Source organism: Triticum dicoccoides, chromosome 1A, assembly GCF_002162155.2.
Source record: "Triticum dicoccoides isolate Atlit2015 ecotype Zavitan chromosome 1A, WEW_v2.0, whole genome shotgun sequence".
NCBI lineage: Eukaryota > Viridiplantae > Streptophyta > Magnoliopsida > Poales > Poaceae > Triticum > Triticum dicoccoides.
In genome coordinates, this window is record NC_041380.1 from 159,250,346 (window position 1) to 159,255,364 (window position 5,019).

The following is a 5,019-nucleotide window of genomic DNA, read 5'->3' on the forward strand; positions in this document are numbered from 1 at the left end:
CATCACTATATTTACTCATACCAACTAATTTCAAATTTGAAGGATGCAATTGAAACTCCAATGGCGCAACAGGTATGTTTTAAACCTGTTTCTTTAATGTGTTTGTTGTTGTAACTTGCTCTATGTTGATTTCAGTTTCAATTAAATAAACAGTTATGTTCTCATGCCATGCACATTACAAGTGTTGTTATTGCTGTGTAGTTTCCCACACTTATATTCTGTCTATGCTGCTTTGTCTTAAATAGATATAATTCGAACTGTATCTATCTTGATTTGGCAACATAAACTAGAATGATATAGAACATACAGTGACCATACTACATAGATATATGTTTGTTTCATGCTGTTATCATGTCCACCTTACTACTGAACTGGTTTACCAAAATGAGTTTCATATACTACATTGTAAACATGTGATGTGTTTGTTTGTTTCTCTTTTAGAACGCGGATAAAATATTGGAGAAGAGTACCTCGTTATGCAATGGTAAAGGAAGTAATGCAGATAAGGTTCAAGATAGTGAGACATCCCTGTTGGTCTCCAAGAAAGCTGATAAAAACTATATTGAAGACACTAAGACAACCCCAAAGTCCTGTTGATGTAGTGTTCGAGTTACTGGCTACTACTGCTGGCACCAGCTCTTCGAACTCGCTGCCTGAATTAGTTTGGCTTCTTGATTCTCAACTTCAAGTTGAAAGACATCGATCAGATGTTATGCGACAGGAAGCCGAAGGACTGAGGAAGTCCCTGCAGAATTCAGATGCATACTTTCTGGTGCAATAGCAAGTGCTGGAGGATTTAAGCGCCAAACAAGAGAAAGCTAATAAGCTTGCTAAGCATCTTGCCAGCATTATGGGTACCCAGGATATTGTTTCTTGAGCTCTTCTGAACTGGTTTCAGTTCTGGACTTGTTTTGCCGCGGCGTTTATATGCTGCTTTGTTCCCTATATTTGCACTGGTGGCGAACTTTGATGCCCAGTGGATGTAATATGTGTAATAGTCGTGATAGCCTAGCGTAAGTTGCTTGCTTATTTATTTCCTTATTGTCTTGTTTATTTGTTTTCTTGTAGTTAGTGCAGTTCTTTTTCCGCGGTCTGCTAGTGGCTGCAATAACCTATTTTTTAAAACTAGGCCACAATAACCATGGGCTACATATTTACTGTAGTTAACATGGGCCTCCTACGGGCCATAGAAACAATGTGCCTTCTAAGGGTCGTAGAAACAATGGGCCTTCTACGACGTAGAAACAATGGGTCTTATACGGGCCGTAGACACAATGGGCCTTCTACGGGTCGTATCATCAATGGGCCTTCTACGGGACGTATGATCGATTGGACAAACATGGGCCAATAACAGACCACATTATTATTGTAAATGGGCTAGAGTTGAAATCATCCGTTCATGGGCCGACCATAACGGGCCGTCGTTAATCGGCCGTATTTGATGACACTATGAAAACGGCCCAACGTATTAACGGGCCACAAATGGGCCGACTGTAACCACGGGCTGAATTTGGCCCACAAGCAGAAAATGGTAGTAACGGGCCGTAAGTAAACGAATGCTGGAAATGAGCCCAAGAATAAATGGGCCCTGAGAAGGCCGAAAGATAACATGGGCTGGAAACGGCCCAACGGAATAATGGGACGTTAATGGGTATAAAGTGATACACTGTTCATTACGGGCCAGTTTCACCACATGTCGTTAATGGGTATAAAGTGATACACTTTTCATTACGGGCCAGTTTTACCATGGGTCATTAATGGGCCGAGAGTTACTAAGGGCCTCATATGGGCAAAAAGACGTCATGGGCCATACATGGGCCGAAAGTTAAAACGGGCTGGAATTATATTGGATGGCCCAGATGAAGATACTGGGCCTAATTTGGATAGGCCGTAAATGGGCCCTGGGTTAGCGGGCTATAAATGGGCTATATGCGAACAGGCCGTTAACAGGCTTGCCGTGGGCCGGCCCGCCACCTTTTGGCCAAGTCAAACAGGCCGGCCTTTTCACAGGAATGGGCCTCTGTTGGGCTGTGCCACGTGTCAATGTATCATAGGCGCTTTGGGTCCAATGAGTGGATGACATCTGTCCCAACGGTGAGCCGACACGTGCCTCCTCTAGCCAATGATGATTTTGCAGGTGGAAAATCCCCATTGGTCAGGGCTGTTAACGGGTTATCGGATCCAAAACCGGACCCAATAGCATAACGATGTTCCGTTACGGTGGATGCCACGTGTCGGTCACCCTTGACGAAAGCACTTCTGTGACGTGCGATTTAGCGCCATGGAAGTGGACACTTCCGTGATGATAATTTTGGTAATGTCATGGAACACTTCTACGACAGCACAGGTATGACTATCTTGATTCTGTCATAAAATTGTCATGGATGTACATGCATGACAGAAAATGTGACCTACTGTGACAAACACGCATCATCACGGAAGTGTATTTTTTTGTAGTGTATGCTTCAAGTATTATTGTCTTAATGTCAAAGGATAGACTATTGCTTTGAATCACTCATGTCTTAATATTCATGCCATGGTTAGATTACATGATCAAGATTATGCTAGGTAGCATTCCACATCAAAAATTATCTTTTTTATCATTTACCTACTCGAGGTTGAGCAGGAATTAAGCTTGGGGATGCTGATACGTCTCTGCCGTATCTACAATTTTTGATTGTTCCATGCCAATATTCTACAACTTTTACATACTTTTGGCAACTTGTTATACTATTTTTGGGACTAACATATTGATCCAATGCCCAGTGTCAGTTCCTGTTTATTGCATGTTTTTTGTTTCACAGAAAAACCATATCAAACGGAGTCCAAACGGGATAAAAACTTATGGAGATTTTTTTGGAATATATGTGAATTTTGGGAAGTGGGATCAACGCGAGATGATGCCCTAGGGGGCCACGAGCGTGAGGGGCACGCCTTGGCCCTCGTGGACACTCCGTAAGGCGGTTGGTGCCCTTCTTTCTCCGCAAGAAAGCCAATATCTGGATAAAAACCATGTCAAAATTTCAGCCCAATCGGACTTACGGATCTCCGGGAATTTAAGAAACGGTGAAAGCGCAGAATCAGTGTAGCGACCAGACCTCAAACAGTCTGATCTCTGTGCTCCGGTGTCATCCCTGGATCAGTAATGCTGACACCACACAGTACTCGGAGTATTTATAACAGAGTAGCAATCACACACTTATTACATCGAGTGTCTCAAAAGAGAACTTATTACAATAAATATGGCTTAAGGCCATCTAATAACGATAACAGCGGAAGGCTTGGAAGATAAGTGAGTCCATCAACTCCAACGGCATCACTGAGTATAGAACCATGACCTTAAAACTCCTTAATCGTCGTATGAAAAGTCTGCAACATTAACGTTGCAGCCCGAAACGGGTCAACACATGGAATATGCTGGCAATGTAACACATAGAGAATAATGGAATGAAACAGCTATACTATATGCATATTTGGCTGGTGGAAAGCTCTATGGTTACAGTTTTGCGTAAAGCCAATTTTTCCCTACTACAAAGGAATAAATTTAATTACTATCATAGTGGTTGTTAAACATTGAGAATGGTTGATAGCATTCTCAATCCCAATTAAGCATCATCATTAACAAAACCCAACAAAATTAATTTAGAGTAACATGCTGAGATTCACATGATAATCCAGGTACTAGATACTCAAGATGTCCATAACCAGGGACACGGCTAACCATGATTAGTTTATTACACTCTGCAGAGGTTTGCGCACTTTTCCCCACAAGACTCAATCGCCTCCATTTGGTTTCTCGCACTACATGGTGTTTGAGAAGACGGATGACCGAGACATAGTCTTTCGGAAGCGCTAGCACCTTACGATCGGGTAGACCGTACCACCTACATCCCCTACATCTGCTAGTCTACCACTGTAAGAGTTCGCACGACTTAGTCAACTATACTAGAGCCCATAATAGCTTGTGCCTGCACACGGAAGTTTCTAGTATGAATAGTCTCATGATCCCTTTGAGCCTGGGTGGCGGTCCAAAAGAAAAACAGGCAAGTCCTGGAATACCCAGGTGCCTCAATCCACCCAGATGTGTGTTTAAGTTGCCACCTTAGATAAAACATTAATTAACAAACTCACATCTGTCATGGATATCACTCACCCAATCCACGTCTACTAGCATAGCATGGCATAATAAGCAAACGTAGAAGTAACTCCCAAAGGTTTGATAATAAACAGGTAATAGGTACTACCTCAACTACTTCCCATCCCACAATTTAATTAGATCCTAATCATGCAATGTGTGAGGATTGATCTAATGCAATAAAACTGGGTAGTAGGAAAGGTATGATCAAAGTGTTACTTGACTTGCTGATGATCCGGGAAACCTAGCGATTCGAAGTAACAAGCGGCGCACTCTGGGTACTCTATCGCAAACAACAAACAAGCATACAATAAATACTCATCTAATGCACAGGTAAAACTCAAATAAGAGATCTAACCAGAAGGTTCAACTTAAGAACTCCGGTTTGCAAAAAGAATCAAATCAAACGAAGCAACGAAAGTCAAACGACGAAAGAAAACAACTTCGTTCTACTAATCTGGATCTAGGGCAAATTTTACAGTAGCAAAAACTTGTTTAAGTTGATTAAATGGATAGAGGGTTTTGAGACGAAACTCTAGGCGCTTGAATCTCCTGATTCCGATAAACGAGCGAAAAGTTATACTAAAAAGACAATCGGATCAGGAATCGCGATCAGAAAAATCGCGGATTAAATCCGAGAAAAAGAAAAACGACGAACGTTCGCTAGAATGAATGAACGGACGAACGCTCGGTATTTAAATAAACCGGAAAACCGATCTATTTAAAAAAACCGAACTAAATAAAAAACAGACAGAAAAACCGAACGGTTTTTCAAAAAAAAATAAAAAAAACTGGCGCGGAAATCGAGGCGGCGGAGGACCTCGGGCAGCGTGTGGCGGCGGCAGCAGCGGTGCTGGGGGCGGCTAGGGTTTGGCTGGGGCTGG